Source organism: Ursus americanus, unplaced genomic scaffold, assembly GCF_024610735.1.
Source record: "Ursus americanus isolate L20-20 unplaced genomic scaffold, mUrsAme1.1.p SCAF_65, whole genome shotgun sequence".
Classification (NCBI taxonomy): domain Eukaryota; kingdom Metazoa; phylum Chordata; class Mammalia; order Carnivora; family Ursidae; genus Ursus; species Ursus americanus.
This window is the reverse complement of record NW_028273647.1, coordinates 1285003-1307693: the sequence shown is the minus strand read 5'-3', so window position 1 is coordinate 1307693 and position 22691 is coordinate 1285003. Positions and strand designations below refer to the sequence as shown.

The 22691-nt window shown below is 43.7% G+C and overlaps 1 protein-coding gene across 1 annotated transcript in view; it reads left to right on the top strand.

The window, feature by feature from the left end:
• The window catches only part of LOC123784912 (uncharacterized), a 127960-nt gene that overhangs the window by 2339 nt on the left and 102930 nt on the right, over nucleotides 1-22691 (top strand). The window lies entirely within an intron of this gene.

Here is a 22691-nt window from a genome sequence, read left to right as displayed (position 1 = left end):
AGAGCCCTACAGGAGAGAGGACTTCAGCCTCTTTTCAGGCCGGCGGTCCGCTGAAGGTGAGTCGTGATTAGGAGTGAAGCTCCATGAGTGCGATGGGGTGGAAGTGTCCGATGAAACCAGAAGTTAGGAGCCACAGTGCAGATCATTAGAACATTTCTCACTAACATCGTTTCTCTAGCACTCCATGCCCATTGTTGGAAATTAGAGAACTTGACATCCCAATTCTTAAAATTGGGTTCTTCAGCAAGTCACATAACTTTTCTCGCTGGGAAGTTTGAGAAATTGTCTAAATAACAATTGTATTGTTAAAGCTATCCCCTTAAAAAAATGCTGATTAGTTCCCGCAGGAAAAATTATAGTGTCTTCTGTGTACTGTATATGTTCTATCGTGTAGTAAAGAGTCATTTTGAACATGACTCTTCTTTTTTGGATGTTAGTTTTGAGTTGCTACTTCTCTATCTCTAAAGATTTTATGGAAACCTTTTTTCCTGTATTTTTAAGTGTCTTAATTTTGAGAAAATACTTGTCTCAAGGGTAACACAGGAAAGATGAGAGTCAAAGTCTTAATATGTAAGTCTTTAACTTTTGAAAGTAAACATTTTCAGTTTAGACAGTTTTCGGCTAAAATCTTGTTTTAAATTTCAATATAATTAAAAATTCTATCGTTTGTGAAATGAGGGGTTTTTTTTGGCTTGTAAACCAGTAAAGTTTAGTTTCTGTAATAGTTTATTTTGTCTTAAAGCTCGAGCTTAAGAACTTATTTCGTTACTGTATGTCCTTACTAAAATCCCTTAAATAATTAGCAAAATATTGCTGTGGGGGTCTTTGGGAATTTTTACTGATGCCTATAGAAATTATTTAAAATGCAAATTCTAAAAACTTGGGCAAAGTAAATGACCTTATTTGAGTGAATAGTAGTAAATTCCAGGAAGTTTGTGAGTGCAGTAAGCATTCAAATCTGAAGTCGCATCTCTGTCCTTAGAAGGATCCTCGGTGGAAGAGGATGAGCGCGGTTCCAGCTCCTGTTTGGGTGTACCTGTGTTTCAGTGCCTCAGCCAGCTGCCTTAAGTAGTTGTTTTTTTATGTCTCTTCTGAAAACCATGTTTCGTAGTGGATTATTTAAACCGTTGATGGCTTTTTCTCTCTGCTAATATTTGTGCAAGGTTTTTTTTTTTTCTCTCTTCCATTTCATGACTACCAAAAGGCAACCTAGTGTAGGAGAAATGAAATTGCTGTCTACCACTTTGTGGCATTAATTTCTAGGAATGGTGCCAAATCTTACCATTCAGAACTACATAAATGTGTTTCTGATTATAAAGTACCAGAAGAACCCCCTCTCTTCCTGTCTTAACAGTTGTATTGTTTTTTTTTGCTAGGCTCTATCATGGAAATAAAATTCAGATAGGCATATGTAATTCAAGTTTCAGGATAGGTGAGATTTTTAGCAAATGCCGTTAATTATGGTCTGATTTGCATAAACACTAATGAAGTGGTTTTTAGAGGAAAGTATGAAATAGATGTTTTTGGCTGGGTGGCACTATTGCCACTTTTTAGCAGTTGAAAGCCTCCGAGAAGGGAACAAGTAGCATCGTCACAGAGTTTACTTATTTGTCAGGACATGAAGGTCTTTCCTTGCAAGCTTTGTATTGAACGAAACAAATTCTGCCTAGATCTTATTGATATACATTGGCATTTACTGTAAACTCATTTTTCAGAACAAGAAAAATGACCAAAGTCATACATGTGAATGTTATCCACTGATAGGGGAGGAGATGTAATGTTACTGCTACGTGTGGGGTATTGTGTGTTGTTGGTAGGTGTCACTACCTTTTTACCGATGAATTAAATCTGGGAGATGACACGTGCCAGACCTGAGGTGATTGCTTTCATGCTTTTTCTCCTTTATTCCTCCTGAGAAGCATTGATTGTGCTATTGCTATCCTCATTTTTGCAGAGGAGACACTGGAAGTTTGGAGTTTGAGGAGCTTGCCGTGGGCCTCTTGGCCCACAAGGGGTAGGTCCTTGTTGGCTGGGCCTGCTGAACTCTCTGTGCAGCTTCTAGGACCAGACAGGACTAGAGCAGCAGTAGTCTCACAGATCTGAACCCAGCCTTCCGAAGGGGGAGTGAGTAGCATGCAGGTGTAAGTACCGTGTCTGGGAGAGTTGAAATAATTATATTTTCTGTTTGAATCTGACGCTTTCATATCATGAAGCTGTGATCTGGCCAACATGGTGTAGGTAAACATTTTAATGAACATACCAAAATTGTTTAATTATTTTAAGTTAATTTAAAATCAGTTAAATACAAATATATAATGCATAGTGCAGTGATTGACGCTTCTTATTTGTTCAAGGTTGTGCTTTAGTAACCTCTACATTGTTACAGACTGTTTTCATTGGTGACTTTTTTTGGGGGGGGGTGTCAGTGTTTATGATTATAGTTTTGTGGGAAGCAAGGTGTAATGTGAGGGAAAAGTAAATTGTAAATTTCTCATGCAGTTTTCATCCCCTTGTAGTAAATCCTAGAATTTATAATCTCTAACACATTGCTGCTCTATAAATGTTTCTGAAGTGAAGGTGCTCATTCTCACCGATTTAGAATTTTCCATAGTGCTTTTAAGACTCGACGTACTCTGTCCTCCTTTATTTAGGGCCAGTGGACCAAAACCAAGGCTCAGAAGAACCTAAAAAGTTGTATCTATGGGCTGTCTGTGCCTAGGATCTCCTTTCTGCCTCCATTTTCTATCTTGAAAGTCCTGCCATCTGGTGCTTTGGATTGTGCTGTGAATGGTAGGTGCTTGTTGGGTGTACTTGGGACCAAAGCACCATGTGTTTGTCTTTGATGGACTGAAGAAAGAGCTGAAGTGGTTTTATACATTCCATATTTGTAGTGCATTGTGTGTCTTTTTATAGAATTTAAGCAACACGAGGGCAGAAACTTTGTTTTACACACTATGGCATCCCCAGTGTCTGACACAATATTTATTGAATGAAAGAACCCAGACTCATTCGTTGTTGGAGAACTGTTCCTGCGTCAGTCAGCAGTCCACTGTTTTTTGTTTGCCTTGGTAAAGAACCTTACTTACAAACCAGGTAGGACTTGATACCAGGGAGAACTTGGATTATCTGTTTCTATCTTTGTCTGCTTTATTTTAGATTACAAATATCATGAAACTTGAGCTGCGGGAAAAAGGCATTTCTCTGTCCCTTTATGGTTTTCAAATGTTTTTTTCTAGAAATTAATTTTGTAGGAATTGGTCATGTGTTCGTTAGGACTCATTCTATATTCTGAAGACCTAGGAAGTTGGGATTTATAAAAGATCCTTGATGACTGGTCTAGAAGCTCTAATGTATCTTTTACTAATCAGTTGGATTCATCATGTACTTTACAAGGGTTTTACATTATGCCCTGAAACCATTTTTAAAAATGCATCTTCCCAGGGGCACCTGGGTGGCTCAGTTGTGAAGCATCTGCCTTCGGCTCAGGGCATGATCCCAAGGTCCTGGGATCGAGCCCCACATCGGGCTCCCTGCTCCGCTGGCAGCCTGCTTCTTCCTCTCCCACTTCCCCTGCTTGTGTTACCTCTCTCGCTGGCTGTCTCTCTCTGTCAAATAAATAAATAAAATCTTAAAAAAAAATCCATCTTCCTAACACTGTAATGCCAGTTCCATGACACACCGGCCTTCCGATGATCTGCTTAGAGAGTCTTTTACGTTGTTGTTCAGAGTAAACGTTTTGAGCAACAGGTCACTTACCTTCACTCAGGCAAGAAAAGTCAGTATTTGGGTAAAAAAAAGAGTTTGTTCTTCCTCAGCAAGTTCCCCTTGGTCTTGCTTATTGCGAAGGGAAACACGTGCGTGCGCACACCACAGTAAACCAGTAAACTGGTTGTTTGCAGTGGTTCTCAAAGTACAACTGCATCACCATCACTTGGCCGGGTTAGAAATGCCTGTGCTCGTGCCCCACCTCTGACCTCCTGAATCAGACTCGGGGGGTGGGGCCCGCAGTCTGTTTGAACATGCTGTCCAGGAGCTTTTGTTGCATGCTAGTGTCTGTCAACTACTACTTGAGAGTGTTTTAAGAGAAATGCAAGTCGTAGCAGGCAAAAAATCAGTCGTAAATGGCAGAGGCATGTGTTTGGCTTCTGACCACTTAGATTTGCTAGTGAGATTGCCTTCACTTCAGGACTCTTTTTCAGTATGTTTTTCAGGTTTTCTAGAGTCTTGGGAAGACCTCACAACTAATTTTGTTTAGGGATTTTGAATGTTTTATGCTGAGGTCATTAAATTCTTTTGAATCTTGGTTTGGATTTTAAATAAATGATTTTGCATTGAAATAGCAATTTGTATGGCCCCTGGACTTGTGGTTTTTGGCAGATAGCAGGAAAGTGTGTATATGTGGGTGCTCAAGGCACGTGTTCCCTGGTGGTTTTGTTTCGGTGTTGAAAGATTGGCTTGCTTATATTAGAGTCAGGATGATTTCCAAGTCTTGGGGTGACTACTAAAACAGTATTGTGTGAATTGATTCTATGCCTAGCATTAAAGTCATATCTAAATTTAATATGTATTGTTTTGCCTTTGTCCTTTATTTTTTCCCTAAGATCAGAGCTAGATAAAAGTTAGTGTTCAAAGATGGAATTGGTGATATGCTTACTTTCTACTATGTCTTATGCAGAGTTGGACGCACCTGAAGGCAAATAGAATATTGTGAGCTCAGGGACAGGGACTCTGTATTATCCTGTACGGATCTGTGGGTCCTTCACAGCTTCCTCCTCCTCCTATAGTGGGTTGGCCCTCAGTCATTGGTTTAATGATTGAAGAAGAGTCTGTGCTCCTGCTGAGGGGGCCTTGTGACCTTGAAGTACATGAAGTTGTTACTAAGGTAGAGAAGAGAATTAGGGACAGACGGGTGGACTTAGGTTACCATCATGTGGACGCGAAGTACAAAGGATGTTTCCACGTCCTCTTCTGGCCCCCATCAGACTGAGTCAGTGGTGCAGCCCTGTGATGGAGAAAATAAAAGGAATGAGCTGGTGGGAAAAAGTGATCTGCAACAGTTTCTTTCTCCTTACATTGGTCAAGTGAAGTTAAAGTTCTAGTTTATAGTCAGTTATAGACTGTGAGCCCACTAAATGTACATCAGAGCGCCTGGCCTGGAGCACCTCTCAGTGAGGGAGTCTCCTGTTGCTCCCCGCTGTGCTGGGAGGCTCCAGCCGCCCCCCAGTCTTCTCTCTAATGACTGCTTCAGCCCTGCTCTGGTCTTGTGTCAGTCGCCCCGCCCCGCCCCTTCTGGTGGTTTCTGCTGTGTTGCTGCCTTGTGGTTTTAAATAGCCTTTTCCTGGTTACAGTGAGGTTGCACATCTTTTTATACATTTACTGGCCATTCGGATGCACTGTTTTTCGAAGTGCCCATATTTTTCTATTAGGTTATTTTTAAATTGATTTGTAGACTATATATATTCAGAACACACATTCTTTGTTGGTTATGTATTTTGCTGCTGTCTCTTCCCACTTTGTCATATGCAGTTTCACTGACTCAGTGGTTTTTGTGTGTTTTTTTTTTTTTTTATGAATAGAAGTTCTTAAGTTTAATTAGTGCCATTTGTCAGTCTTTTCCTTTGTAAGCTTTTTGTGTCTTTCCCTGCCCTGAGGTCATGAACTAGTTCCTCATTTATTCTCTAAATGCTTTTATACTTTTGCTTTTAACCTTTAACTTTGTAATTCTCTCAGAATTGGTTTTGGTGCATAATCTGAAGAAGGAATCCAGCTTCATTAACCTGTGGACAGGCTAGTTGTCCGAACACCGTTCATTGAAAAGAGCATCTTTCCCCCAGCGCTCTGCAGTGCCCCTTTTCTTGGAAATGAAAGGTCCGTGTGTATGTGCATCTGTTTTGGACTTTCTTGAATTCCACTGGTACTGCCCAGTTTAAGTTGCTTCAATTATTTTAGTTTTATAACAGGTCTTATTGTGGAACTCTTCCCACTTGGTTCCTTTTTAAGCATACCTTGGCCATCCTTGACCCTTTGCAGATCTGTATCTGTTTTAGAATCCCTTGCTGACTTGCAAGGAATTTCTTCCTGCTGTTGCTTGGGATGACGTCGAATGTGATCAGTGTGTGGAGAGTCGTTTCTTGGTTTGAGTTATTACAAATAAAGCCTTTGAATAATTTTGCTCAAGTCTTCATGTGACCATCGGCTTTTGTTTTTCCTGGAAATGGTTGGGTCTAGCACTGTAATGGCTGGATCCTGTGGTAGGCCTATGTTGGCTTTTTGAGAAAGTGTCAAACTCTGTCCTGGAATGGCTGAACCATTTCACATTCCTCCCAGCCTTGTGTGAGAGTTCCAGTCACGCTGGATCGTTGGGGCAACATTTGGTATGGTTAGTCTTTTAGCTTTTCAGCCATTCCGATAGGTGTGTAATGGTTTTTCTTTGTGGTTTTGCCACCTGTGTATCTTTTGGTGTTCAAATCTTTTGCCTATTAAATTTTTTGTCTTATTGGTGGGTTCTTTATATATTCTGGATACAAGTCTTTGTCAGATGTGTGCTGTGCTTTTCTCTCATGCTATGGTTTGTTTTTGCATTCTCTCTCTCTCTTTTAAAGATTTTATTTATTTATTCGAGGTAGGGAGAGAGAGCGGGATGGGGGAGGGGCCGAGGGAGAGGGAGCAGCGGACTCCCCGCTGAGCAGGGAGCCTGCTGTCTTTGGGACTCAATCCCAGCACCCTGAGATCATGACCTGAGCCCAAGGCAGACACTTAACTGACTGAGTCTCCCAGGTACCCCTGGACTGTGCTTTTTCAGTGTCGTAGTTAAGAAGTTGTTGCCTAATCCTAGGTCACAAAGGTTTTCTCCTTTATTTCCCTCCATCCCCCTCTAGAAAAGTTTCAGGTTTACATTTAGGTCTGTGATTCATTTTTATTTATGGTGTAGGATATTATTTGTAGGATTCTTAACTTAGTTCTGATTATTTGTAGGAGTCTATTGAGGCATAGAATGAAGATATAGCTCCTTCTGAGAGCTTTTTTTTTTTTTTTTTCTTTTTTGCTTCAACCAGTTTAAAGCAGGTTTAAGGCTTGAGGTACTTTGGACCGCCCAGTGCTGTGATTTTACTGGAGAGGTGACTCACCTCTGGTTTCTTTTATCTTGAGCTCTGTAGCCTTTAGGGCCCTGCTTCTGGAGGGAGTGTTTTTGGTTAAACACCCTAAGGGACCCAGCTTTTGATTCTTACTCCTCTTTCCCTGCATGGTTGTAAAAATGAAAGTTGAAAATTTTCAGAATTGGCAAATGACTGCAGGGCAGAGGTGGTTTCTGTGCTTGTTCATCTCTTTGGGTTCCTGATTTCACTTTAATTTTGGCCTGTTCTTTCTTTATTGTCTTGTCAGTTTCTGGTTGATTTTAAGATTTTAAAGTATTCTGTCCATCTTTTTTAGTCTTTTTCAGGGGAATGATTGGGCCAGATAACATAGCCTGTAGTTAAGGATACAGGGAAAATTGTGTTTTATTTCACTGCAGTGTTTGGAGTCTAGACTTGGATCTGTGTCTCCTGTAGTCGTTGCTAGCTGTGTGTGGCTCTTTAAATTAAAATTAAATAAAATGAAAAGTTCTGTTTGACAGTCACACTAGCCCCAGTTTGGGTGCTCAGTATGCAGGTGTGGCTAGTGGCTACCACCTCGGACAGTGCAGAGATGGGACATTTTCATCGTCATGGAGCGTTCTCTTACACAGTGCTGGCCGGACTCTTGACTTTTTCCAAAGTCCGCCTAGAGCAGGAACAGCTAGACAGAGGATTGAGCCTCTTTGACAGGCGTATCATGGAGCCTGTCTCTAAGGTGGTGTGGGTTCTCAGACCGGTATAGGTGGGATCATGGGAGGCTGTGGTGCACTGAGTAGAAAACCACTAAGTACTGATATTTAATTTACAAATACCTGCCTAGTGCTTCCTTAGGGTGTCTGTTTCTTTCTTTTTTCTTTAATTTACAAAAAGTAGCAGTAATTTAAAAATTATCAAAATTAAATAGCGAGTCAAAAATTAAATTTTACCCTTAGCTAAAGTCTCAGGTATTAGTAATCAAAGATGTCTAGGTATCATAGTTTGTGTAGAGACGCAGGTCTTTTTAGTAGAAAGAGCATCTTAACTAGGAAACAGGAGGTTGAGGTACAAATCCTGGTGCGTTGCCTTTAGTCACGTGACTTCTGATACTGTCTATATAAACTCTAGTATCTGTGATCTTTGAAGCTCTGCGTGCAGTTACTATGTGGGATGGTGTACACATGTAAAGTGCCAGGACAGTTGACCCCTGAACATTGCGGGCCGCCGGACCCTTCCCCATAGTTGAGAATCGGCAGTTAGCACATATTTTGTATGTGTATCATATACTGTATTATAAAAAGGTAAGTTAGAGAAAAGAGGATGTTGAGAAAATTATGAGAAACTACATTTACTATGCGGCATGTATCAAAAAAAATCTGTGTATACGTGGACCCAGTTGTTGAGGCGTCAACAGTATTAAATACCTGTCTTGTGCCTGGTGTAGTGTCAGCCCCCGGGGGCACAGACAGGAGGGGAGTGAGGCAGTCAGCGTGCAGTGTGATGCCTACAGTGATAGTGCCAGAGCAGAGTGCTCTGAGGACCTGGAGGGCATGTCCCCGTCACGGTCACGCTCAGAGGTCAGCAAACTTTCTCTGTTAAAGGTCAGATAGTAAACATTTCAGGCTTTGTAGGCCACATAGGGCCTGTCACATAGCTGCCTTTTTTTTTTTTTAAACAACCTTTAAAAGGGTAAAAACCTTGATTAGCCCAGAACCATACAGAAACTGGCTGTGGACCAGATGCCGTGACCTCTTCAGGTCTGGCTGTCTGCAGGGATCTGTAGAAAGAGAGTGGAAGGTGGGAAGCAGGCAGGGCCTCGTGGAGGACATGCCCGCTCTAAAGGTGCAGAGGCGGGAGAGGCTGGGGTCTGTGAGACTGGATGTTTTTACTAGTGTTTAGGAGTACAGAAAGGGTTGGGTCGAGAAGGAGGTAGGGTTGATACTATTGACAAGATCAGAGCAGCGTGTGGTTGATTCTGATGGGAGCAGATTCCTATGACAAGCGGGTGGTTAACTAGTACAAGGGTCGGTCAAGGAGGTGTTGCAGTCATGCGCTTCAGAAGGGAGAGGAGCCAAGCCTTTGTCATTAAGGGAATGGCTGCCCAGTGTCTGTCGCCCAGCTAGTAAAGTGATGGGCAAAGTTCAGATGGTCCAATCTAACAGCCTGTGTCCTTTTAATTCTACAATTACGTTGTACACACAAGTGAAGAAGGCCTTAATTAAGGGCGTGACTGAGGAACTGGAGAGAGGGTGATTTGAAGCCTGTTTCTCAGCCAGTCTCCAGGCTCTGACCTGGGAAATGAAGAGCCAGGGCTGAGAGAGGGGGTGTCCAGAGCAATTCCAGGATGGCTCCCAGATTTCTCCCTTGGTGAAAAGTCCATGAAGATCTTTTTGTTTTTAAGTGCTTACTGATCAGACTGTTTGTTGCTTAAGGAGGAAATGCTGTCTCCTAGGTCCATGAACCCCAGAAGCGGTACGCAGAATTGTGTGTATGCACATGAGCTGTTTTCCTGGGGTAGGATGCTTGGGCTTTCATCCCATTATCAAAAGTGAGCCCAGCCCAAGGCGGGGGCACTCCTTGTTATTGGACTGTGGATGTCTGACACTCTGCCCGGGTGTGAGGCTGTAAGGGAAAGCTAAGCATCCAAATCACAGGACTGTTACTGTAAGTGTCATACATCCCAGACCGCTACATAAAACACAGGCACATGAAGCTGTCACCTGAGCCCAACTGTACCAACCGAGGTCTACCAGCCAGCAGTGCAGATGTCTCCCCTGGCCTCCGAGAGACAAAACAAGGCCCGGTTTTTGTACATAGAAGGCCAGCCAGGAGAGTTTGGGACTCTCGTTGGCATGGATGTTTCAACATGCTGTTGTACATGAGATGAAGCTAAAGTTTATAAACTATTAGGAATATCTTAACAGTCCCATGGCTCTGAGAGATGGACCAGTGTCACTTTTAGTTGGCTGTGTTAGTTCCAAAAAGGAGTGTAGTTTTTCTGTCCGCTCAGAAGTGCGTTGATAGTTAATAGTTGTAAGACAGTACCTAACTCGTCCTGTTACAGTTAGCTCTTCCGTGAACAGATGCAGGAGGAACTGGGCAGCTGGTGGTTTATGTTCGCACCAGGCAGATGAATGTGGTGTCCTGGAGTCTAAACTGGATTGGTTCGTGTTTGACATTAGCGTTATATGTAATTTAGGAATTACAGACTCTAGATTATAGCAGTCCGTGCAGAGATTTGCTGTTTTTGGTGATATATGGCTGCCCTATAGCAGTTGAGGCTTAGAGGGGAGCGTTTGGAAATGGGTTTATGTCTGAGAAAGTTTCCCTTTTCCTGTTGACAGGACTGTGACCTCCATTAAGGGCCAAGTGTCATGAATGGCAAAGATCTAAGAAATGATGGAATTCAGTGATGGTGTAGACGTTAGAAGTGAAAACCCCTAGGCTGTTTAAAATATCACCCTTAAGATTTCAGGCTGGGGATAATTGTGATTCCAGTGTAGGTAAAAAGTTTGGCGTCTCCTTGGCTGTGTCATGGCAAAAAAAAGCTTTGCTTTCTGCTTTGGGAAAAATACATTAGTTGTGTCCTAAGGAATTGACTTGATAAAAGAGGTAGCAGGAGTAACTTAGTTTAAATGCAAGTTGTCTACATATGAATTAATTTTTGTCGGGTGACGGTTGATGATTTGGTTGGTGAAGAGTTGATGTTTGATTTTCGTCTTTGAGTCTGCCCTTTCAACTATTTCATTGGAAATTCTAAACTTTTCCACTGGGTGTTTGCCTCCTTTATTTTTATTGTTTTAGGTAGTCTAGGGTTTTAGAGGTTGATCTAAATTTAGGGATCAGCTGGTCCGGGGCTCCCACTGTAGAGAGGAAGAAATAACAGGGTAAGGCTCCTTGGGTAAATGGCTCCTTGATACTGACAGAGGAGAACTCTCAAGATTCTCTCAGCTGTCTTGACCTTTAGCTCATGGGTGATCTTTTTAGTAGATGAGAAGGGTATGAAGACAGCTTCTAAAACTCAGGTTTCCTATTAACTGTCAGGAGATTGAAAAAAATGGATGTAATTGAAAAATGGGTGAGAAATGGACACCATTGAATCCGTTGTTCACACTGTATCCAAGTAACTTGTGGTTTGCATTCAGTCATTTATTTCTACATTGTCTTGGATATTTGAGGAATGACAAAACAAATCTCACACGTGTATATAGTCTAAGTTTTAGAAGACTAATAATGCCAGTTGTTCTCACTTCTCTACCAGATTTAGAGCATTGTCCTGAGTCACTCTTGACTCTTGAGCATCTTGTCCTGATGGGGATTCATTAAAAAGAAGACAGTCCTGGGGTGCCTAGCTGGCCCAGTGGGTGGAGCATGTGGTTCTTAATCTTGGGGTTGTGAGTTTGAGCCCCACGTTGTGTGTAGAGATTATATAAGTGAGTAAGTAAGTAAGTAAATTAAAAAAAAAAAAAAAGACGGTCACTGCCTCAGGAAGCTTTTGGGTACGTCAGTGGTCCTGAAAGTAGTGTATGTAAGAATCACCAAGGAGAGTATATGAGAGATGCAGGCAGGGGGGCCTGGTGCCTTAGTCAGTTAAGCGTCCTACTCTTGTTTTGGGCTTAGGTCATGATCTCAGGGTCATAAGATCCAGCCCTGTGTCAGGCTCTGTGCTCAGTGTGGAGTCTCCTTTCCTGCCCCACCGCCTCGTGATCTGGCTTTTTCTTTCTCAAAAAAAAAATTTTTTTTAATGCAAATGCCTGGTGTTATCCCACAGAGATGTTGGATGATCATTGCTGATGTGGACGCCTGTCACCTGCATTTTATTTATTTTTTATTTTATTTTAGTTTATTTGTTTTTTAAAGATTTTATTTATTTATTCGACAGAGACAGAGACAGCCAGCGAGAGAGGGAACACAAGCAGGGGGAGTGGGAGAGGAAGTAGCAGACTCCCAGCAGAGGAGCCTGATGTGGGGCTTGATCCCATAATGCTGGGATCACGCCCTGAGCAGAAGCCAGACGCTTAACCGCTGTGCCACCCAGGCGCCCCTGTCACCTGCATTTTAAACTAGCATCTCCTCGTGCTGAAAGAACACTGCTGTAGTGTTGCTGTAAGGACGTTGTAAATCATCAGGACCTAGAGTTTGGGAGGCCCCCAAGACTACCTGCAGGTTCCGTGGTTCACTAGAAGGACTTAGAGAACTGCGAGAAGCCATTATCCTCATGGTTATGGTTTATTACAGGGCAAGGATGCGGACAGAAGTCAGTGAAGGAAAGGCACACCGGGCGAAGTCCAGGGAAGACCAAGCACGAGCTTCTAGTTGTCCTCTCGCAGTGCAGGTGTGCTGACTTCTCCCAGCACCGATGCTGCCAACCAGGGAAGCTCACCTGAGCCTTGGTGTCCAGGATATGTATTGGGGGTTGTCCCATAGGCACTGCCTACATGGCTGAGTTTAGTCTCCAGTCCCTCTGGAGATCAAACTGGTGTCGTGTGTGGCGCAAGGCTCCACCAGAAATCAAATTGTTAGCATGGACTGTCTGGTGTGGCCAAAGGCCCCCAGCTAAACAAAGACCGCCTTATCAGGCAGGGGATTCCAAAGGCTCAGAGGTGACTTCCCAGGAGCTGGGCAATGGCCAAATCTTCCCTGGGGCAAGCTTAATCCTTTCCTGCATACAGCCTAGAAAGTAAATTGTTATTCCTGTCATTACTAGGGAGTTCAAGAAATTACTGCTTTTGGGGCGCCTGGGTAGCGCAGTCCTTAAGCGTCTGCCTCCGGCTCAGGGTGTGATCCCGGCGTTCCGGGATCGAGTCCCACATCGGGCTCCTCCGCTGGGAGCCTGCTTCTTCCTCTCCCACTCGCCTGCTGTGTTCTCTCTGTCACATAAATAAATAAAATCTTCCAAAAAAAAAGAAAAGAAATTACTGCTCGTAGGTAGAAGATACATTGCAACCACATGTAGTGTAATTTGCCACAAAACTAAAATACCAGAATTTCTGCACCCAAGTGAAGATGTCTCCAGAAGTGTGTCATACTTGACACCTGTCGTAATGTTTTCATCAAGAATTTGAGTAAAGAACAGGAGTTAATGCTGGGAGACCGTTCATTTTTAGAATCAGGATTTGAAAATACTTCGACAGGTTGTAATGAAGTGCTAAAATCAACAAGGTAAAATTTATAAGGAATAAAGGTAAAATGACAGACTTAAGTTAAAAAGAAAAAAACAGCTGAGAAGTTAAAGATATGTGGTATGTGCCTTAGCTGTACCTGTGGTCAGAAGATCTGGGGAAGATGACTGAAACGGATCGGCAGGCTTCTTTGTGAAGGGGCAGATGGTAGATATTTTAGGTTTTGCAGACTAAGAGGCAAAATGAAGGATATTATGTAAGTACTTACATAACAGGAGAGAACACTAATATCTATAAAATTTTTATTGACAGAATTTCAAATAATAGTTGAGTATGTATATATATTTTAATACAGGTCTAATAAGAATGGAATTTTTTTTCGGGGGAGGGTTGGATAACATGTTTTGTAATTGGAGCTCACAGGTAGTGTTCCGTATCATCACAACCAATGACAAATGTTCAGTCTCGGGGCTGATCTGCACGGAAGGTTACAGATGTCATCTCTGACAGTGTCCGCATACTCGTAGGTGCTCTTGCACACTGATACCAGTTCGGAAGCATATCATTTCAGTTTAGTGTATTCATCGTTTGGCAGACATCGATAGAATTCCACTAGATTCTTTTTGATGTTTGCCTTTCCGCACGTCATTACAGCACAGATTCCTCTCTCCGATTGATGGTCTGATGGAAGTGCCTCAGTTGCTCGGTGAAGTGGGTTTGAGATACGTGAATTTTCATTGTACTTGCATTGAGGTTTGAGAAATGCCGCTGGAACTGTAGTTTGAGCTCAAAACACATCTGCTACACGTTTGTGTGGGGACACAAATCCACTTCTCTCTTTAACTTTTAATTTTTTTCATTTTTAATTAGCCTCTATGCCCAGCGTGGGGCGTGAACTCCACCCTGAGGTCAGGAGTTGCACGCTCCTCCGAGTGAGTCAGCAGGCGCTGCTCTAACTTGTGGCGGCGGGGGAGCCGTGTGGCCGCGTCGGACGTTGCTTGTGAGTAAGATGCTTGCAGCCACTGAAATGCCGTCACTGCCCGAAGTCCCTCATATGAGCGCTGCTGTGCCTTGTCAATTTAGGCTGAGCTCATGAAGAAATGTTAACATGTAGGAGCAAAAGCTAATTTCCGAAGCAATTGAGTGTTTGGTAATAGTGATGAGTAAAGGGGGGGGTCTTTTTCAAATAGATTTCAGTCTTGGCTCTGTGGTTGAAAAGTCACAGCAGAGCCTTGCACAAACCATTGAACTGCAGTGTGGTAGGACAAGTCAGGCTATTTCATGAGGTTGCCATTGGTACTACTGGCTCAGTAACACATGATGGGTTCGAATACTTTCCACAAAGCTCCTGCTCATGAATGATAGACTGAATAACCATAGTTTAAATGCTTTAAGCAACTTATATTTTCATCATTGTATATTTTCCAGCTAACCCTTTTTCTGCTCTGCAGATATTTTTACTGTCATCAGTTATAATGTGTCTTAGCAGATTCTACTCCAGGTTGTATTAAATCAGGGTTTTCTTAATATCTTTAAAAGTGTTCTCACCAGCAGTTCCACACTGACTGCCCTCAGAGGCCCCTTCTTCAGTCCCATTGACCCCTTGAACAAACAGCCTAGCAGTGTGGGGAACACCAGTTGGCTCAGTCCTTCGCCTCGTTCCTTCACTGACTCTCTGTTGTCATCCATGTAAGATGAGGGACCATTTAGGGTTTGGAGCAGAGAAGCGATGCCGTCTGATCTAGGCTTGGAATCGGTCTGCCGTGGTGAGCGTGTATGCTAGGGTGGCAGGGCTGGGAGCAGGGAGGCCTGTTCCGGAGTGCTGTAGTCATTTCGGTGAGGGATGGTGGCTCCGGTCACGATGGTGTTGGTGAGCATGATGGCGAGGGGACAGCGTCTGGGCCTCTTTTGTGGGAAGAACCAACATTACTTGCTGACAAGACCGGATGGGGAATGTGGGAGGAAGACAGGCGGCAGGGATGACGTCCGTTGTTTCTCGCCTCAGCAGCTGGAAGGCGGACGTTGTCGTGAACGGAGAAGGCTGTGTGTAGGAAGGTTTGTGGAGGGGGCGGGCCAGTCAGCACCTGGGCTTGGAGGTGTCGGACGTTTCACTGAGTTCTCTTCGGTGATGCTCCACTTCCCCAAGGGGCCTACAAGCAGGCCCGGCAGAGAGTACACCTGCCAGGGTTTGGTCAGGAAAACCCGGGCCATTCTCGACAATTAGTCGTACGGGGAATTAGAATCCATCCCTACCGCTGGGAGGGCTGGCAGAATTGAAGAGAATGATGTTTCTCTTCATTTTGCCCACGTTGCCTCTTATTAGCGTTCACTGCCCGCCGCCCTGAGCTGTAGCGGGAAGGGGTTTTGGGAGAAGTAGCTCTGCCGTCTCGGTGATGCGCAGGAGCAGGCCGCGGTGGGGCTGCGGTGCAGAGTGAACAGCGGTCAGTCCAGCGCAAGGCCAGGCAGTCGGGCTGAGCCGGAGGGACAAGTTTTAGCTTTGTTAGCATAGAAGCAGCATTTGAATGAGCTTGCCTGGGAGGTAAGCATAGCTGAGAGGAGAAAGGACAGAGCCCTGGGCGACTCTGGAAGGAGGGAGCCATCGGTGGGGTAAGAAGAAAATCACGAGAACATGAGTGGGAGATCAGCTCTTGTCAGTTGTCGAAAGGACGAGCCCTGGGCTCTAATGATTGGATTGAGCAGTGCAGAGGTCGTTGGTAGTCTTAGAGGGAGAAGTTCGTGGAGTGGTGGGGGCCAGAGCCAGTGGGTTTAAGAGAGAAAAGGAAAAGAAGAATTTGCGATATCGAGTATGTTGTGTGTATGCTTGTTTGTGGAATTATTTGTACAGTAGTTGTTTTAAAGTCCCTCTGGGCTGATTGTCATATTTGTTTCCTTCTTGATATTGGCTTGTGTTGATTTTCTCCTCCCACGGGAATTGACGCTTTTCTGGTTCTTCCTATGCTGAATAAGTTTGGGGTGTGCCCTCCCCATTTAGGATATCGTGCAAGGAGACTTTCCATTGTATTGAAATCTGCTGACTTTGGTCGTGGTTTAAATCCAGTCTTGCTTCCTAATCCCCCTGCTCCAGTTTACTTTTCAGAGTGGTCAGAGAGCTTCTGCAGTTACTCTTTCCAGCCTTCCTAGTTGCTCTTTCTAGGAGAGGCAGGAGGGAATGTGCTTCGTCTTCCTTACCTAGATCTGGGACCCTTCGCTTTGCAAACTGCTTCCATTTGTCCAGGTAGTGATCTCCAGTTCCACCGAGGCCAGTGATGCCCGCACGACTGTGTCTCTTGATCACTTACCACTCCCAGGCCTTGCAGGAGATTTCCTGCTAAGTACTGCACGCATTTGGTTCATGGGTCCTTCCTTTGGTGCCTCTCTCAGGTAGACAGAATGACCCTTAGGTATACCTTAGTAGCCCATTCGTTCATATGTGTACAATTGAAGTGTTGTCTTGTCTTGAATATGTTAACTGTGCCTATTAATTAATTTGAGTAGAATAGTGTTTCTTTCGTATTTTTAATGAGCCTTTGCGCAGTGGAATTTTCTATGGATATTATTTACAGTGTAGAACAGAATGGTGGTTAAGAGGATGGGTGTTGGATAGGTCTTGCTTTGAACCTCAGATTCGATTCTTATTCCCTGCATGTTGACCAGGTTCCTTAAGCTCTAAATCTGTTTTCTTATCTGTTAAGTGGAGATTATCATAACTCTTTGACACATGTGACAGAACATAGTTCTTAGTACATGGCTAGTTAGGGAAGAATCAGCCTGAGGTTCAGCAAATACAGTTCCCAGTGATGTAGTTATTTCTGTTGTGGGGATTTAAAAGCTAATCTTATTCCCTGATGAGTTTGACCAGCGTATCTAAGAAGTGCAAGCAGTTGGTATTCACCGTGTACTCTGCATGTAGAACGGGCGATTTATTGTTGTTGTTGTTGTTCCTAATACCGGTTTTTCAGCAATTAGTAATATTGCCTCTTCATTTCCCTAATGTATTCACATCATCAGCAGCTTACTACCGGTTGGACCGCAGACCCTGTACCATGCGCTGGCACACAGATGAATGGGATGCGGTGACCTATGACCTATGAGCTGCTCCACTGTCTAGTATTAGAATGTGTTTGACTAGAAAATTATTTTGAAGCGTAAAGAAGCTTTTGTTTGCCCAGATAACTTTCATAATCATGTTTGCATTCTTTATACATTTTTGGTTTTTCAGAAAGTTTCTTCTGACCTGTGTTCTTCAGAGTACAGGTTACTACGGCTTGCCTGAGTGCAGAAACCTTTGGTACACTGAGCTTAGAGGAAGGGACACCTGTGTGAAGTGGTTATATATTTTGGATGTTAGAGACCTTCACAGATAATTTAAATGGTTAGAATGTTGTGCATTGAGAAACAGTGGTTTTGGGCTTTATTTGGCAGTTAGCATCAAGCGGACCATTTCTTGCCAGGGGCTCAGCCTGCATGGTTAATTCAAGCCAGATATCTTCTAATATGGCAGGGTGTCATGTTGACTGTTACTCAGCTTCAGAAAGAATCTTTCTGTCATGTTTGCTTTGGAAAGCCCAAATCATGTCCATTGTTTTAGCAGTAATAATATCTGGGTAACTTGGGAAGCCAGAATAGCATCATGATTCTAAGGTAAGCTGGTGTTTGAATGCCTGATCTCTCTCTCCCTTGTCTGCTGTGTGACCTTGGAAAATGTCTTAAGTTTTTTTGGACTTTGTTTTCTCACATGCAAAATGGAACAAGAGTAGTAATCAGTTAGGGCTGTGAGGATTCCAGAGCTGGTGCTTGTAAAGCACTTGGGAGAGATTGCTATGACACCACACCCTCCGCAGATGGCAGGTTGTCACTGTTGTCCGGGTGAGTGAGAGGTGGGTGTCAGGGACTGTCCAGGTTGGACTGTGCACTGAAACGAGACGATTAGAAGCAAAGTGATCGTGTGGAGTATGTTACCTGTTCAGGAAGCATAGATTCAGAGTGTGTTGTGACTGGTGGGAAATTCTCATTTGCATGTTAGGGGGAAGAGAGTTCAGAGTAGCCTGAGGACCCCGTGTACGTATAAATGTCCCCACTTATGCCAGAAATGTAGAGAGTGTCCATCTTACAAATACCTTCAAGGAGCTGGCAATTTATTTCATTGTATAATGAGCCAAGTTTAATTTTTCTTTGTCTGGAGCAAAAGAATTTAAGCATTTTATTATAGGATTGGGGAAATACCTAGTTTTCTGCCCTAGTTGAACTAGTTCAAATTGTTATGCTTGTATTTTAGTAGTCCCATGCTGGACGTGGCCCTAAGCTGCCTGCAGTTCAAATGGCAGACATCCAGCAGGTCCAGTGTTGATAAATGCGGTGTTGCTATCTGCTTGAATTCTCCTTAAAATAGAAACTAGAGTGAGGAGCAATTATAAGGCCCTCAAAGCCAGTGTATACGCTCATTTATTCATCATTAGGTCATTCACGCATCAAGTGCATGTGTTCTGATCGTGTGTTTTAGGTGTTCGGTCCAGTGCGCGCTGTTGGTTATAGAGTGGCGAACAGAAACCAGACGTGGGGAGTAACTGGGCTGTCTTGTGTTTGCGGTTAGTAAGGAGAATAAAGCCAGTTCCAGCGGACTCGCAAGATTTCCCTGAATGACATTTTCAGGTTTATACTCCTAACAGACAAGAGGCAATAAACGAACAAACAAACAACGACAGTAGAAAAAGAGGGCTTTTAAAGAGCAAATGGTACTCACCTGCTGCAGGCACTGGGGCTTTTTGACCTTCACTTTGGTTTTATTTAATAGTGCTTTAAATATTTGTCTGGGATGGCGGTGCTGAGGCTGCGGAACTTAGGCTGTCGTTGTCCCCAGAATCTTGCTGTTTGGGTGGAGGAAGACACTGACAGGCCCGATTTAACATCCGCTCTAGTTTGTTGCACGGGAAGCTCCACCACCGCAGAGTCCTGCGTCTCTCTCGTCTATTGCCTTGTGTCCTGGGGCCTGGGGCCGTGCATGGCATTTGTCAGCCACTCCACAGATACTGGTGTCATGTGAAGGCGTGCTGAGGGGGACAGGAGAGAGGTGTCTCACCTGGGGGAAGGGCAAGGCTCCCACCGCACATGCGTCCAGGTCAGCCCGGGGAAGAAGGTCCAGGTGGAGGAGGTGTCGAGGAGGGCACAGGTTGTTCTGTACACCGAAAATGGCTTAATGTTGCTGCTTTGTAGGATTCACGGGAGATAGCATGACAGTCAGACTGGGCTTGATCATTCAGGGGCCGACAGGTCATATCAAGGAGTTGGGATTTCCTCTTCTTCAAAAGGAGTAATTCTAAAGTACTAGAAACCAGGTGTCCTGATACCCAAGCCGGCACTCTTTTCATATTACACAATGCGTACAATGTCAAGCAAGTGTCATCAGGTCTTGGGTTCCATATCCATTAGTGATAGCCGGAGTATTAAAGTTCTGTAAGCCCCTGGTGAACTTTTCATCTTTTGGGGAGAGTGAGGATATAGGAGAAATATTTGTTTTCTCAGGTGTGAAAAAAAGTTGAAACTCTTTAAAGGCAAGCAAGGTCCATATGTCTTTGAATTCTAGTTCTCCGGAAGGATAGCAGGTATGTGTAGTAGATACTCAGTACCCGAATAAATGCAAAAAAATACAAAAACCCTTTGCTTTTGTGTATACTCTTGTAGCAGGCGTTGTACTGGACTCTGCAGGGTGATAACTGGATGAGAAATGATCCTCTCCAAAAGGTCTTTGCAGCCGAGGAGGGGAGACAGAGAAGTCAGTCAGTGATGATGGTACAGTGGGTAAGTCCTGTGATAGAGGTGCGCCCAGGGCATTATGACAGGTACTCATCTTTCTTCAGTCCCCCACATTCTTTTTTTTTTTTTTTTTAAAGATTTTATTTATTTATTCGACAGAGATAGAGACAGCCAGCGAGAGAGGGAACACAAGCAGGGGGAGTGGGAGAGGAAGAAGCAGGCTCCCAGCAGAGGAGCCTGATGTGGGGCTCGATCCCATAATGCCGGGATCACGCCCTGAGCTGAAGGCAGACACTTAACCACTGTGCCACCCAGGTGCCCCATCAGTCCCCCACATTCTTAACCCTTTTTATACCTATTGTAATTTACCCCCTACCCCAGACCTATTTTCCCCATACCTTCCAGTAGCCTCTTAGTAATTTTTCTTCATGGTCATACAGACTCATCTCTTCTTCACATTTGATTTCTGGCAGACAGTTTCCTGGAGATCTCCGTTCTCTTCTTTTCTGAGCTGCTTGCTCCTTCGGTCTTTTATTGTGTTGTCCCTGGATGTTCCTTTGTTCTCATCGTTTGGCTTTTGTCCACAGTTGGATTTTATGTTTGTGGCAACTCTTGTCTTTGTCTTTCTTCACTGACTTCTTCCTTTTGGTGGCGTTAATTACTTTAAAAAGATAGTACAGTGTTTTTGGACAAGTTGAAGACAGCCTTCAGCATTCCCTCCTCTTGAGCAACACTGCTCCGGCTTGGACTTGTTTCCCTCTCTCCTGGTGCACAGCCACCATTCTGGAATCTCCCTTCATCGTCGTCCTGGGGATTCCCTTATCCCTTCTAATGGAAGCTCACGCCTTGCTCATTTTTTGTTGATGCTCGTGTTTTGGTGGAAGACTTCCTCCAGGGGCTTTCTGACATAGGATGCTTAGGAGGCAAACCTTTTGGGACCATGCATGATTGAAACTTGATTGATGGTTTCGCTGGGTATAGAGTTCTGTATTGGAATTCATTTTTGTTCATAAATTCAAAGATTGCTCCATTGCCTTCTTGTTTTCATGTTACTGTTTTAGAATTCAGAAGCTATTCTCATTTTTCCTTCGTATGTAACTTTTCCCCCCTCCCATCTTTAGAAGCTTGTAGGAGTTTTACAATTTGTCCAAGTCTTTTGGAATATCGTGATGGTGTACCTTGTGTGGGTCGGTTTTCATCCACTGTGCTGCATATTCAGCGGGTCCCTTCATTCTGGTAACTGGGAGTTTTCAGTTCTGGGAATACTCTTTGGCATTACTGTGCTGAGGTTTTCTCTCTTGCTTTTCCTTATTTTGTTTTTCTGGAAGTCTTATTATCCGGAACTTGGCTGTCCTGGGCAAAGGTTGTAATTATCTTAATACCTTTTTCTTCTTCTTCTTCTTCCTTCCTTTGCTCCTCCTTTTCTGCCTTTTTTTGGGGGGGGGTGCTTTTTTATTCTCTGTTCAGGGAGAACAGAGAGAAACTTTTCTTTAGTTTATTATTTCTGATTTCAGAAATGTTCTTTAGATTTCCAAGAGCTCTTTTTCTATTTTTCTAGAAGAACATCCTGTTTTTCTTTATTGATTGCAGTGTTGTCTTACCTCTATATTATTGATAGTTTGTATAGTCTCTGTTTCTTTTAGGTTGTTTCCTTCCTTCTCCTGTCTGACGTGGTGGGGCCCTTTGACTTTTACATCAGGGTATTCTGGGTGGGCCATGTGTTGGGGGTCCCCAGGGTTAGTATCTTTAGATCTGTCTTTTGGAGCTGATCAGATTCCCCAGAAATATTCTCCAGTCCCTTTCCGGCACAATTCTGACTTCAGAATCTGGAAGCCAGCGGTGTGCGTGTGTGGTCTGTTGTAGGAGAGCTGGAGAATTCACTGTTCACTGTATATACGGTCATTAAGTCCAGGTCTGTTCAGTGCAGCTGGGCAGGGTGACTTCAGTCCATAGATGCCTCTACTTTTCTGGGGAATGCCCCCTCCCATCTTCTTTCAGAGTGAGGGGGCGTCACGTTGTGCCTGGTGTTGAGGTTCTGGTTTCAGCTTCCATGGCCTTCCCCGGCTCCTCTGTATTTGGGGCTATGCCTTCTTTACTCCCGTTCTGTCTACACTGCTGCTGCCACTTCTGGTCTTCTAGGACACTGCTGTGCAAGTGGAAGTGGTTCCCGTGTGTTCCACTGCTGAATTGGGACCTGGCTTTCTTGGGCCTGCTGACTCATTTACTTCAGTCTGTTATAGTTTCTGTCTCCTCCAGGTTTCTTCTTTTTACTTTTTTGTTTGGGTCTCAATCTTCCATGTTAGAAGATTTCCTCAGTACTTCAAAAATCTTGGCTTTTTTCTCCTTTCAGTTCTCCCTGTGCTGTTTCAAACATTTTTTAAAAAGATTTTATTTATTTACTTATTTGAGGGAGTGAGTGTTTGCACAGGAGAGAGAGCAGAGAGCACAAACGGGGAGGGGCAGAGGGAGAGGGAGAAGCAGACGCCCTGTTGAGCAGGGAGCCTGACCTGGGGCTCCATCCCTGGACCCTGGGATCATGACCTGAGCTGAAGGCAGATGCTTAACAGACTGAGCCACCCAGGCGCCCCTGTTTAGAACATTTTTAAAAAATATCTCTTTAGTATAGTTTTGATGGAAGGCAGTGGAATAGATGTCTATACTCTGTCATTGTATCGTGCACTTATTAGCCAACCACACCATTAATTTATGATTTTTGATATGTTTGAAT